Source organism: Tamandua tetradactyla, chromosome 13 (genome assembly GCF_023851605.1).
Source record: "Tamandua tetradactyla isolate mTamTet1 chromosome 13, mTamTet1.pri, whole genome shotgun sequence".
In the NCBI taxonomy this organism is placed as follows: Eukaryota; Metazoa; Chordata; class Mammalia; order Pilosa; family Myrmecophagidae; genus Tamandua; species Tamandua tetradactyla.
Genome location: NC_135339.1, coordinates 627365 through 641204, shown reverse-complemented (window position 1 = coordinate 641204; position 13840 = coordinate 627365).

The window sequence follows — 13840 nt, the reverse complement described above, 5'->3', positions numbered from 1 at the left end:
GGGCAATAAAATACCACTATTTTTTGTTGGTAAAGGCACAGCATTTAAGTTATTGAGTATCTCTTGGTGCTATTTAACTGGGAGAAATCTTTGCTCTTTCCACACTGCTGTGTAGGCATGCAGGACTAAGCAGCCACAGCCTTTCCCTTTTCCTGCTTCTAGAACTCAGTGGGGGAAATTCATTTTGCTTTCTGAGCTAACATCCCTGGGAGCAGGGCTAGAGCCTGTTAAATTGGGAGCCCTCCTTGCTAAAGGGGGGAGTAAGATTTCCCCACGTGGGGGACCTTAATAGTTTCATGGGGTTTATTCATTTGCTTGTTTTAGTTTAAGGAACTTTGCAAATATACGTTTTTATTTATTTTTATTTTTTTGCTTAAAATAATCTGTCTCTTTTTGGGTCTCACACAGAATGTAAAGTTTTAGAATACAGACAGTACTATACTTATCTTAGCCCTAACTAGATCAGCACATCCACCTGTGGCTGTGTGGAATAATGCTGACCTCCAGCACTGCAGAACTTCAGTCCTGGATGTCACACAGACACTTATAGTTCTAGGGAACTACTAGGCCATACAAAGAACAAAGCATTTAGAATTTAGAAATAATAGTTAAAGCTTAGGAGTTAGTGTGATTGCTGTAAGAGTTTATACTTTAAGCTTTAAGTTTAAAAGCATTTTAAATGGATTGTTTTAAAATAAAAACATTTAACAGTTGTTTTATATTGGGGTTATTAATAACAAACTATAGCAGAAGTTTGGTCTTGCTTTATCTTTACACACTTGCTAGAGTTAAGTTAATTAACAAATAGAACGTAGTTTGCATATTTGCCTTGTTTCTCCTTTAAAGTTCTTATTGTTGAAGGTGAAGTTTTGTCTTGTGGCTGACCACTTTTGCTTTTAGAGAAGGCCTAGAGTAAAGCAGTGTAACTGAGAAGTGAATTGTGTTGTTTAACATTATACAGACTAGTGTTAGGATATAGCATGGATCATGAGAATATTGTTAAGTTTTTAAGAATTTTATATAATTTTTAAGTATATGAATAACTTTTATTTATAGAAATTCACGTTATCCGAAGAATAGAAGTTGTAATATTAAATATGTTAAATTATTTTAGCACCTCACTTTTACAAGGTGAGAGAACAAATCTTTTGTAGCAGTTTTCCTTTAAGTGTGAGAAGACTTTTTTGATATAAAGTGTTATTTTGATGTAACACTTTTACTCTTTGGACAGAGTGCTCACATGACTAAGGAAAACTTGTAATCACTTCTCATTAAGCTCAGCACACCAAGGGCAGACAGAAATTACTGTCACAAACTCTCTCTAACTTCCTGTAGCTAGCTGTGGCTAAAAACAAAACTTACTTTTTAGGGCGGGCCGCGGTGGCTCAGCGGGCAAAGTGCTTGCCTGCTATGCCGGAGGACCTCGGTTCGATTCCCGGCCCCAGCCCATGTAACAAAAAACGGAAAAACAAAATACAATAAAACAGGAGAATGTTTGAAAATGTTTCCCTTCCTTCCTTCCTTCTCTCTGTCTTTCCTTTAAAAAAAAAAAAAAAAAAAAAAAAACTTACTTTTTAAAGTTCTCCACATGTTGCCACATCCCGTTAGGACTTGCAGTCAGTAATGATGACAAAATTAACTCCTATAATAGGGATTTGTTGGTTGAGAAAGTTTATACATTGCAAGGCTGAGCATTGAGGCAGGTGGACAGTAGGCATCTCAGCTGCTAAAGCATTTCAAAAGAGAGAGGGCTTGCTGGGAGACTGTGGGGTGGCAGCGAGTAGGAGGGAGTCTTATCTTAAGTTCCTGCCATTTAAGGGCAAATAGGCATTGAGAGTCGGGGAAGAGGGATACAAAATGTGCTTTTAAGGTTTTGGACTGAAAAGTGCATGCAGTCAGGGGTGCGTCCATCCTGTACAGATGGGCTTGTTTCCTCAGGGATCTTCTCTGGGTGCTCAGAGGTCTCCATCCAGGAGGAGCCTTAGGTGACCAAGGAGGGTAACATCAGCCGGGTTTATTAGCCTTAACGTGCCCCCAGGGCATGAAGATCTTTCTGGAAGGGTGGGGTGTTCTGGGTTAAGGTTAGGGTTAGGATTAGGGTAGCAACCCAAATCGTTTCCAGTTTTGGCATTTCCAGGAAAAAGGTTTTTCAATGGAAAAGGAGATTCCGTTTCCATTTCCGTTTTAATGGAAAAGGAGATTCCATTTATATTCCGTTTCCACCATTTGTGGCTGGTGATATTTGGGGTGTTCTCATCGTCTTTCACATCAGAGGGTTAACTGGGTTCTTGATCTCCTGGTTTGCTCATGGTTTGCAGGGGTCCTGAGGACTTTCAGAAACATTCCTCTTGAGGCTGTGCAGACTGGGGCAGTCTGTGGGCTCTGGCTGAGATTTGCCTAAAAGTGGCCTCCAGAATGATTTCTACTCATTTGAAATCTCTTAGCCATGGGAACTCTGGTTTTCTCTTTTTAGCACTGTGCACTCGAGAGTGAGAGCAGGTATTTCACATGGGTGGATGGGTCTGTGGAGAGAGCCGCTCTCCGTGTTGCCTGCTGAAGTCTTAACCTCCCGTGTCTCAGGGGGTGACCTTGGTCAGAGTCAGGGCATTGCAGCAGAGTTAGTGAAGAGGGGTCACAGTGGAGCAGGCTGGGCCCTTAACCAGATGTGACTGGTGTCCTGATGAGAAGGGGTGAAGGGACAAGCAGACACGGAAGGGACAGACAGACAGGGGAGAAGGGACAGACAGATGGGGAGAAGGGACAGACACAGGAGAAGGGACAGACAGACAGGGGAGAAGGGACAGACACAGGAGAAGGGACAGACAGACAGGGGAGAAGGGACAGACAGGGGAGAAGGGACAGACAGGGGAGAAGGAACAGACACAGGAGAAGGGACAGACAGACATGGGAGAAGGGACAGACAGGGGAGAAGGGACGGACATACAGGAGAAGGGACAGATAGACAGGGGAGAAGGGACAGACAGATACGGTAGAAGGGACAGGCAGGGGAGAAAGGACACAGGAGAAGGAACAGACAGACATGGGAGAAGGGACAGACAGACATGGGAGAAGGGACAGACAGGGGAGAAGGGACAGACAGACAGGGGAGAAGGGACAGAAAGACAGGCGCCCAGCCTGGGTCTAAGGGGCCCGCCCTGCCACAGCTGGAGCTTGAAACCGCTCGGCCCCCGGAGGGCGCCTCCCTATGTCTTAAGTGCCCTCAGGGGCACCTGTTCAGCTCAGGGACGCCCCTACTTGCGGGGGATCCCTGAGCCCTAAAGCCCATACGTGCGTGATGCCTGAGCCCCGACGGTCCCACACACAGGCCCAGCTGGCACCTCGGAGGGGCTCTGGGGCTGAAACCTCAGGACTGGAGTAGCACCGGGCTCGCGTTTGCGCCCCTGCACGCGCAGGCCAGAGCTCCCCACCCCACCCCGCGCCTCCAGATGGGGCTGGCAGCAGCACATGGCCCGGCTGGGCCCACTGCCCCCGCCCCGCACGGTTCTGATGCGCAGCCTGCACTCCTGCCCGCCCAAGCTGGCGGCCGTTTGGGCCGGGCTGGGCACAGCTCAGGGCAGGGCTGGGGCCCAGGGTTGTGGCTGCGGCTGCCAAGGGCCGACGTTTAACCCGAGCCTCCCATTTCCCACTGCAGCGACCACCACCCGGACCCAGACTCTCCTCGGAGTCAGCGCCCAGCTGACTTCCCCAAGGTCGCACAGCAAAGAAGGGTGTGGCCCCGACGCTTCGTCCAGCCCTCCTCCAGGCACACACCGCCTTGTCTCAGTCCCCAGGGATGGGGCCAGGCGAGGACTATGGTCGCAGCCCCGTTTCCGATACTCAAATCCGACCCTTCCCGTCCAGCTCCGCGGCGTGTGCAACTGGCCCCTTCCCGGCCTCCACCCGCTCCCCTCCCGGTCCCCTCCCGGCCTCCACCCGGTCCCCCCTCCCACGTCCACCCCCGGCCTCCACCCGGTCCCCCCCTGGCCCCCTCCCGGCCCCCCCGGCCTCCACCCGGTCCCCCCCCCACGTCCCACCCCCGGCCTCCACCCGGTCCCCCCCCCGGCCCCCTCCCGCTCCCCTCCCGGTCCCCTCCCGGCCCCCTCCCGGCCTCCACCCGGTCCCCCCCCCCGGCCCCCTCCCGCTCCCCTCCCGGTCCCCTCCCGGCCCCCTCCCGCTCCCCTCCCGGCCTCCACCCGGCCCCCCCCCCCCGGCCCCCTCCCGCTCCCCTCCCGGCCTCCACCCGGTCCCCCCCCCCGTCCCCCCCCCGGCCTCCACCCGGCCCCCCCCCGGCCTCCACCCGGTCCCCCCCCCACCGCCCCCCCCCCCCGGCCTCCACCCGGTCCCCCCCCCGGCCCCCTCCCAGCCCCCTCCCGCTCCCCTCCCGGCCCCCTCCAGCACCCTCACTTCAGCCAAACTCTGTTCTTTCAAGCCCATAAAACCCAGCAAGCTCCTATACCTTCTGATCCTGTTTTCTCAAATCTGTGTGGGACGCATTCACAGTGCCCTTCTTGTGAGGAGCTTGTAGGGATTCGCTGAAATTAAAGCAGGTAAAAGTTCAGCCCAGCCTGGAGTATAGAGCGAGAGCTCCAACACTGTCGGTAGAGCCCCAGAGGCGCAGCACTCCACCTTCTCTAGCCTCATGGGGAAGCAGTCCCCCGCAGAGTGTTTCTGGGAGTGGCCAGGTGCTCCTGGTCTCCACACCTGCACCGCTTACCGGTAACCTGGTCGCTGCTCTGGGTCTGCTGCGGGGCCGGGCTCCCAGCCACCCACTTCCATAACGGGGTGAGGAGCGAGCAGGAGTGCAGCTGGGGGTCGCCTCTGCTGCTTGCCAGAGCAGCTGCGCTTCTGTTCCCTTACATATCAGCATTTCCTACAGAGTCCACAGGAACACAAATTGAGGTGACTTCCAACCCCAGCAGGGCCTCAAGGCTGTCCCTCACTCTCGTAATCTGCCTCCATTCCCCTGTAGTGTCCACTGACAGCATCACCTACAGCTTCCATTGTCACATCATCCTAAACCCTTGTGTTTCCCTTGAAGGACTCTCATGCCTCTCTGCTGGGACACGCTGTGCCTGCCCAGAAACACTTACCTGTGAGCACCTGAGTCTCTGCCAACCTTTCCAGATCAATTCTCATTTCCTCTGGCTCTTCTGTCCCCTGCTTCCCCAACCACGCAAGCAAGCCCACTTCTGTATCCAGCAGAATCTACAACCCTCTCTTGTCATTTTACTTTACAACTAAAATATGGTAACTCTTTGTGCAATCCTCCTACTATTGTCATAAATCTCTAGATTTTGCTTTTTATTAATCTATGTAGTCAGGACAACTGCAAATATTTTCTCTGCACCACGCTGGTATCCTCCCTCCAGGTGGCCTTCCCTGCAAGCACTTTAGTGACCAGTCCTTACAAAGGGTTTGCTCAACAAACATGCAGCATGTAATGCTCTTTGAGCATTAAATGCCGTATGACTTAGATTTTGCTCTGGTTCTTTGTAAAAGAGCCCTGACGTAACAATGGCTTAAGCAAGAAATATATGTAGGTGTCTTCCATGCATAAGTTCAGAGTCAAGCATTCCAGGGCTGATGTCCCTGGTCAGCAAACCAGGCTCCCTCAATGTTTATACTTCTCCAGCCTTGGATGATGGCTTCCCACCTCAGGTCTGCCTCATGCCTTATAACTATTGGAGCTCCAGCCATCATATCCCCATTCCATCACATGAGGAAAAAGGAAAGAGTTAATTGCAAAATGGCTCCTGCTTTCCACCCTTCTCCCAGTAAGAAGTTTCTAGAAAACTTCATTCATAGCTTCTTTTTGCATATCATTGGCCATCCTCATCTGCAAGAGAGGTTGGGAAATATTGCGTTTTAGTTTAGCATTTAGTATCCCTCTAAAACAGGAAATCTGGATACTGGGAAGGCAACCAGCAACATGTAAACAGAGTTAAACTTAGAATCATTGACATGTGTCCCTGGTCTGCTTAGTAAAGCCTGGAATGTGTGTTTCTCTCTAAATAGGTGCTGGGGATATAAAATTCTTCCCAAGAAGCATATAGTATACTGGGGCAAAATAGACAAGCGCATCTCCTATGACACAAAGAGAAAATTTACAAGCAGGTGGGGTTGGGGGTCTTTGATCATCCTGTGGTGAGGGAAGCTTGGAGAAGGAGATACCACCGAGTTGCATTTTGCAAGATGTATAGCTGTTAACCTCAGAAAGAGGCATCGCAGGCATCCAGGAAGAGGCAAGTTCTTTGTGAAGCCTTGGAAAAGTGGAATGGGTGATACTTTTCTTCCCAAATCCCCCACACTAAAATTCCTCTTTCACATGCTCTGGCCCCAATTCCAGGATGTAGAGAATATTTTTTCAACCACAGATTTTAAGTGTCATTTATATGTATGTGCCAGACACTATCTTTCAGGTTAGGCTACCAAGGGATAAAAGGTGGCTCACATGCTGATGGTGATGACAGAAAACAAATAAGTAAGTGAACTAAAACAATTATAGACTCTGATTCTAACTGTGAAGGAAATCAGCAGAGCAGGGCAAAGGGAACTATCAGGGATACTTCAGCAACTGATCAGAGATGGCCCCTCTCTAGTCTGAGATGAGACTTTCATGCCACAGGCCTGCTGGAGAACGCTCTTGGGAATACAGCCTTAGGGGAGCAAGAGAGGCACGGCAGGGCAGAAGGAGAAGTTATCCTGCTTTCACACCAAAAATCCAGCTTGTCCCACGAGGAGGGTGGAAGCTGGGATGGCTCATTTACCGGAACAGGATTTGACCTGGGACAGGGTTTGACCTTGGCTGACTCAACCCTGTCCACCCAATGACAGGTCCAGAGGTGACCCATGGAGAACTGTCAGCTCAACACTCCCAGCAGTGGCCAAGGCTTTCTGGCCACAATGGGAGATCTGGGTGGCATTCCACGGTATAGTGACAATTTAGCTGAGACTCCGTCAGCTGCCCAGAGTTAAGGAATCTCTTTCTAAGAAGAGGTAATAGCACACACAAAGGTCCTGGGGCAGAGAAAGGCCTCTAGGTATTGAAAGAGCTGGAACAAATGGAGTGGCAGGGAGGTTGGCACATGGCAGAGTTTAGAACATGTGCGAGGTAGAGCACACAGGGATAACCCTGATTCTGCCAAAGCAGCTTTATTCTCAGAACAAATGCTTTAAGTAATTAGTTGAGAAAAGAAAATCTATCCAGAATAGTGCTTCTGTTCCCCATGACCCAAATAAAATGTGGGCACAGGAGAATGACACATGGTGAGACACATTTTGACTGAGCTTGCATTTTCTAAAATTTAGCTATTCACATGCTATATCTTTAAAACTTTGCATTATAACTTAATGTGTTTTCTAAAGATGAAAACTTTTTAATCTCAGTTACTTAGCCTCATCCTCAAGAAATCATGAGCTTTATATAGTTTTTCCAATGCATGATATCATAAATATATGATTATCTAATTTTTTCCTGTCAATCACCTATATATCTCTTTGAGATTAAAACATGGGAATGTATAACAATGAATCTTGTGATGGATGATGACTGATTAACAGCACAAATATTAAAAAAGTTCTTCCATGAACTAGAACAAATGCATGACACTATTACAAGGAGTCATTAAATGAGGAAAATATACCTATTGCAAACTTATGGGCTACATTTACAGTAATATCTTAATATTCTTTTGTCAACAGTAACAAATGTACCTGACTAATACTAGGGTCAGTTGGCGGGGGGTTAGGTGCATGGACTGTTGTGGATGTTCTTTTCTCCTTTTTTCTTTCTCTTTCTCTTTGAGGAGTAATGAAAATGTTGTAAAATTGACTGTGCTGGTGAACGTATAACTGTGTGCTACTACTGGGAGCCACCGACTGTACACTTTGGGTGGATTGTATGGTGTGTGAATATAGCTACGGACTTCAGGCTTTTTCTGCAGGGGGTAGGGGGAGGCAGAAACCACTTCACAACCCTGTGGGGATGGTTCAGGGGGGCAGGCAACCGGCTAAGAAGGCATCGAAGCAATACAGGAAGGACCATGCACAACGGTGCCCGGGAGAGACTTACCCCTTGAGATAAGTGCTCACCTGCATAGCTGAGCTCATCTATCCATGAGAAGGCAGGAGCCATGTCGCTTCTCCCCATCCACGCTTCACTGCAGATTTACAGCTGGCACGTCTTCCTTCCTGTCCTGCGAATATCGTCTAATCTTTCTGTGTCTCTCAGTGCCAGGACAGAGGTGAGCCCCTCAAATGGGCCCCTGTCAGGCTGTCAGACTGAATCAGCAGCTCAGCAGCATCTGCACTCAGTGCCAAATGAATTCTGTCTCAACTGGACCTGAAGGAGGGGAGCAAACTGACAGCAGGGGCCAGCGAAGAGCCTTCCAGCAGAACGCAGGGCAGAAAGCTGTGTTCAGGAAGGAGTTTGCTTATACTGCTTTAGAGAAATGTGAATATATGTACATGTATATATGTAGAAAGAATAGTGTATTAAAACTAAGGTACTAGGCGGTGCAACAACGGCTCTGTGGCAGAGTTCTTGCCTGCTGTGCCAGAGACCTGGGTTCAATTCCTGGAGCCTGCCCATGCCAAAAACAAAACTAAGGTACCACCATCCTGCTCTCCACACTTAACACAAAATAGCATCTATACCTCACTCTGTCTACTCCAGATTATTTTGCAAGAATTTCCAGACATCAAGTCATCTCATATTGTAAATATTGAGGTATGTTTCTTGAAAAGATGAACACAGCCACAATAACATCATCCTGTCTAAAACCGAGTAATTCCTTATTGCCATTTACACACCCAGCTGGTAGCTGCATATGCTTTATGGCTCATGCTTTTGTTTTCCATAGTTTGCTCCTTTGGACCGGGCCATGAAGAAGATACAGATGCTGTGACCCGTTGCTGCGCATGTCCCTTCTGCTGTCCCCCCTGTGGTGTGGACCCCACACTCTGCCGACTGGCCAGGGGGGCAGTGGCCATAAAAATAACTTGATTTTTTCTGAAACCTTGTTCAGATTCACATTTTATTAGGATGATTGTTGTTGATGTTATTACTCTAATGGCAGGACTTCAAGGTGGCCTTCAACTCCCATCAGAGGCTCACAGTGTCTGGCTGCCTGTCTTTCTGTGATCTTAATAACCATTGATGGTCATCCACCAGCTATGCAGGGCTGGAGAAGGTGATATTCTAATTATAGAACCCTTCTTTCTTCATTAGCTAGAACATTTCTTAAAAGATACAACTGCAGGGGATGCTGCTGCATGACTTAGGAGAGTGGACATGTGGCCATCGGGAGGCTGGCTCAGGAGCTTACGTAGGGAAGGTGGATTCTGCTGCTGCTGCTGCTGCTCACTGGCACCTCGCTGGGATCCGAGAAGATGAGGTTGAGTAATGTGCGCTTTTAGTTCTCCACAGTACAGTGAGAGGAATGTAGATTCTTACGACTAATTGTGCTGGTAAAGAGGGCATGCAAGGCAGACAATCTCAATACAGAGCAACGGGGCATGTGTACAGCTTCCAAAAGAGTAGGAGATCACATCAGGCCAGGGAAAAGCTGCGCAGGCTTCCTGGAGGAGGGGATATATGTACCAAGGATGGATGGACTGGTAGGGTGTCTAGAAGAACAGACATGAGGAAAAACACTCCCGAAGTGAGAACTAGCTGGAAGAATGCCTTTCTGCCTGTGAGTGCTGTTCATGACCAACAGGGATGTGATGACATTTCCCAGCACTGTAGGAGCTTTCCTTTCCTGCCACTGCCAGAAACCATTTATACCTCACCTCATTTCCTTTCAGCCCTGGTCAAAGTTCCATAGGTTAATTTTTGACACATCTAGAAACCTCATGATTAATGCTAATTACTAAAGCAAAAGTAAGGGGGTTTTGAGGAAGCCACTGTATTCAATTCATTCTTAGTTCCTCTATTCAGCAATTTACTAACTAAATTAAATCTCAGATCACTGGGGATATGTTTGATGCTGATAGAATATTGAAAATGTATTTCCACTATATTAAGGAAGTGGTCACTTTCAAAATGAATCTCTTTATGGGAAGTAATCAGAATTAGATAAGGATGGAGAGTAAATGCCTGCTATATTTACATGGTTACACTATGAAGAGAGATTAATTATCATCTTAAAACACCACAGCAATGCTGACCTTGTCTGTCTACTTGGATTGGCCTCCCCCATACCATGATGCCTCCACACAGTTAAAATGGGCTTTCAAATGGACCTCACACAAGCTGGTCTGAGCATGTGTGCAGAGAAGAAGGGACCACACAGAGTGCAACGTGCTTTGCCTCTCGATTCCTGCCCCCATGTACCAGAAAGACTGTGATGCTAGAGTCAGATAAACCTGAAACTGAAATTCACTTCTCTCTGGCTCATTGTTCTGAGCTGATAATTAGTTATTTCATTTGGTTTTTTGATAGATTAAACAAGAGAGTAAATGCATTAGAAAGGGCAGAATAGTACAGTGTTTCATGCACAGTAGGAGCTCAGTAAACGTTTGTCTCCATCCCCTTTGATGATATAAATTGATTTACTTTTAGAAATGACAGCAAAGTCTTGGGGTAAAGAGAGGAACTTTCCCTGTCCTCAAAAAGTTGAATACTTGGCTTTCAAAGGAGAACTCTTGTATGTGGTTCTCTGAGTATCCATAGAAACAGGAGGGAGATGACATGTTAAATAGAGAACGGGGGTCAATTTCCAGCCATTTCTTGGTGATAGAGTAAGCAGGAGGGCTTGTCATGCACCAGGCATGGCCCTAGTACTCAATCCTCACAGCAGCGCTAAGAGGCAGACACTGGTTTTCTCAGTTTTTAGATTTCTCATTTCCAGGAGAAAGAGGAGCTGGACAATCTGGGCACCAGCATTCAGAAGGCAGATCAGCCGGAGGAAGTGGGGTGAGGAAAACAAGTGGATGGTGCACTGCAAGATGCATCCGTGGTTCCTCCACACCAGGACCATGAGGGATTTGGCTCTCCTGGGCTGAGCTTATTTAACCCAGATAAGCCAGCACTGGGGAACTGGAGTCTTTATGTCTGGGAGGAAGGATGTGCTTTCATATACAGTAGATGCCTGAAGGTTTTGTTGAGCAATGATTGTCTTCCTGACAATCTGAGCAATGGAGAGGTTCAGACAGAACCAGAGCAGACCATGGGAGTGGGTGGGCAGTTGGTGGGCAGGGGTTTCTGGCCTATGGGGGTATTCAAGAGGAGGCTCTGGCTTCTTGGAGGAGTGGACATGTGAGCCGAGGACAGAAAGACCGGTGGGGTTTCAACAAGAACAGAAGTGGGAAAAGGGTGACCTGGGCAGGCCTGCCCTGGAAGCACACACTGCTGCTTGTAGGTGCTGCCTCCCGACAGGGGGAGGTCTCCGTGAAATTTACCAGCACAGCAGGAGCTTTTGTGCCACAGTCTCATTCTCAGCCCTGACCAAATTCCTACATGTTATTTTGTTACATGTAGATACCTCATGACTACTTCTACTAATTGGAATAAAAGCGAGGGGGTGATGAGGGAACTGTTTTAATCAACTCATGCATCTTGTTTTCCCCATTCAGTGACTAAATTAAAGAGGTAAGGCCAGAGAGTCTGAGTGAAAGGCAATTGATAAATGAATTTAGAATTTAGAGTGTCAAAGAGAGGATGCTGCACCACCTTCTGAAACAATGACGTGCTATGGCATCCAAGCAAAGGTCGGGGAACACGTAATGAGGAAACCTTGGAAAAGTTCCTGTGAGGTTCGTGAAGTGTACAGGCCAGAAAAGATTATGGCCAAGGTGCCTTCTAGTTGAGAAAATCCCTGAGTCATGAGGATTGTCACAGAAGCGCCATCCCTTCTACACAGGTGTTTCTTAAGCAAACCAGAATAACTTCTTTAAAAACTTAGAGATTAACCTATGCTTATGTTCCTTTCCTTTCAAAGACAAATGATCCTAAACCACAAACAAAACATTTTAAGACAAAACCATAGCCAAATTATCCACCTGATATCCATTTCTAGGACGAGGGTGCTGAATTATCTAGCCTCTCTCAATGTATCTTGGCTGCCATTTTAGAGGATGGTATATGACCTGCCTGGGACAAGCAGGAGCTGGACAGATATACCAGAGGGTAGAAATTTTGTAAAAAATAGAATAGCCTAAAGATCTGCAAAGAGAAGACGTATTTCAAAGAGAATAGCTCATGCTGTCTCAGGAAAAATCACATATATTTTCAACATCTTTAGTCTACAGGGGATGCATAACTGATTGAAACCAGTTGAGACAAAAAGGGGATTTGTTTTCTCTTGTATGTGGAGAGTAGAGGTTCAGCCACAGGATTCAGGAATGATGACAAACACTTGCAGGATTCACCTTTTCTTTATCATTTCTGCTTTTCTAAGTACATCAGCTGTGTTTTGCTGAGCTCATCTTGCTCCACTACAACCTCTAGGCTCATATCTCTCCCAACCGCCCCTCCAACCCTTAGGTCACATCTCTCACAGTCCCCTCCAGAGAGGGACAGACTCATCATCTTTGGTAACCAGTTCAAATATGGTCACACGTTTGGAACCTCACATTTGCATAAGAACAAAATGCATTCCAGAAGCAAATGAAGGGGTGCTAAGGTAAAAAAAGAGAAACTATTAGAGGCCACACAGAAAGGAAAATCTAGAACGGGTGTCCACAGTTTAGTTAAATATTTTCAGAGGTGAAATGTTTCCCCTGAGACAATGGAGTGATGGAAATAGGATGAGAGTAAGGGAGCACTGAAGGAAGGTAGGGACAGAGGTTATGACCGCATCTGAAACAAATTTGGGGATGTTTCTGCATTCTGCTTAAACTAAGGGGACTAATATTCTCCAGACATTTTCTTAATCTTTGCTCAAGATTTGCCGTTGTCTTTACTTGTCTTTCTTTCATGGCATTATCTGTTCAAAGAGACCAGGGGTGTTTGTGAGTAGATATTTTTCTCTGGTAGGAAGAATTTGGCTGTTGAACCAGACAGATCTAGGATGCTAGCCAGGATCCTTTTGCTTTCAAGTGGCAGAAATTCAACTGTTGAGAAAAGAAAGCCATGGAGATATAAGGGGTAGGGCCATTCCCAGCCTTGCTACATAGTGTCCAAGGGGTCTAAAGACTCTCCTCCTCTCCAACTCTCTTTCAATTCTTAGGGCTTGGCTATAATCCCTGGGAGGTTCCAGGAAGTAGTAAGATAGCTTCCATTCATGCCATGATTACTTGATATTTACAAACTTCAATGGAGAGACACTGGTTCCTGCCCAGAGTTGAGCTCACCAATCCTTGGTGGCCAAATTGGGACACCCGCAGCCCACCTCGGGAGTGCCCAGTGCATCCCTGAGGACAGGGTATTGATTGGCCAGTAGACTGAGGAGGAGACACCTTGCAAGGCTAGACTGAGTGGACTGTGGCTCTTGAAGGTTGGGGAAGGGGGAGAAGAGAAACCGAAGCTAAGAAATGCCCATCTTCTAGAGTCCTCCAAATGCCAGAGGAAGGAGAAACATGCCAGCCCACCTCTACAGGGATGGTGAAGCATGGATAGAGAGCCTCTGCAGATCAGCCTTCCAGAGTTCTCCTGAACTGCTGCCTCTCTGTCCTTGGATTCCAGTTGGTACTCCCTTATGTTAATAATAAATTTCCTATTGTATGCTTAAGCTAGCTGGAATTGTGTTGTGTCCCTTGCAATAGGGATTCCTAAGTGATAACACTTGCTAATCAAATCTGACCAGTTCTGGGTCTCAAATTTATGATATGAAATATTCAACTTGGAGAGCTGAAATGACAATAAAAGGGAATACATATTAAATGTTAGACGTGAGGC